The 641-nt window shown below is 66.0% G+C and overlaps 1 protein-coding gene across 1 annotated transcript in view; it reads left to right on the top strand.

Annotated features, from left to right (window-relative positions):
* Nucleotides 1-233: 233 nt before the first annotated feature.
* Znf362 (zinc finger protein 362) overlaps nucleotides 234-641 on the top strand; it is a 40,509-nt gene continuing 40,101 nt past the window's right edge. The window contains exon 1 of the mRNA XM_013020526.1: nucleotides 234-372. The gene's annotated coding sequence lies outside the window, so the exon portion shown is untranslated. The remainder of the gene's footprint in view (nucleotides 373-641) is intronic.

Here is a 641-nt window from a genome sequence, read left to right as displayed (position 1 = left end):
ATCCCTGCCTTGCGAAAGGAGCCGAGTGCCACCGCGTCCTCAGGTAGAAGTGAAGTTTGCAAACTGACACAGCCCAGGAGGCCGAATCAGAAGGACTTGGTGACTGATTGGCTGGGGAGGGTGAGGCGGGGGGAGGAGTCACCCAGATGGCTCTGAGGTCTAGAGCTGAGGGACAGCCGGTGCCACCTCTGATAGACTTCGAGAGGAGTCGCTGCCAGCCTCAAGCCGCCCCGTCCGTTGGGGTTCGGGCCTAGAGCCAGGAAGTGGTGGCCTGGCCTAGGCAAACTTCTACTCCCACCCCTGTGCCCTTGTCTTTAAAGGGAAAAAAAAAAACCCTCAGCTTGGATGTTGAGCACGCTCGTTTGTTATCAGGTGTGAGGGGTCCCTCTCCAGCCTGCGGTCTTCAGAGAGGACCCCCCCCTCCCCAGGGCAGTCTCGCAGCGCGCGGGGTCAGGGTGGTGAAGCGCCAGGCCCTACCCGCCATCACCCGGGAGTGGAGGCGGCGGAGCCTGGGCGGGACAATGGCCGCGGCCGCCGGGGCCCCGGGAACCCCCGCGCTGGGGAAGGGGCTGTCCTAGGGCCGGGCTCCGGTGCCCTCCCCACGCGGCTCGGGCGAGCCGAGGAGGGGGGGTGGCGAGGAG

Source organism: Dipodomys ordii, unplaced genomic scaffold (genome assembly GCF_000151885.1).
Source record: "Dipodomys ordii isolate 6190 unplaced genomic scaffold, Dord_2.0 Scaffold51, whole genome shotgun sequence".
NCBI lineage: Eukaryota > Metazoa > Chordata > Mammalia > Rodentia > Heteromyidae > Dipodomys > Dipodomys ordii.
This window is presented reverse-complemented; position numbering and strand designations above follow the sequence as displayed.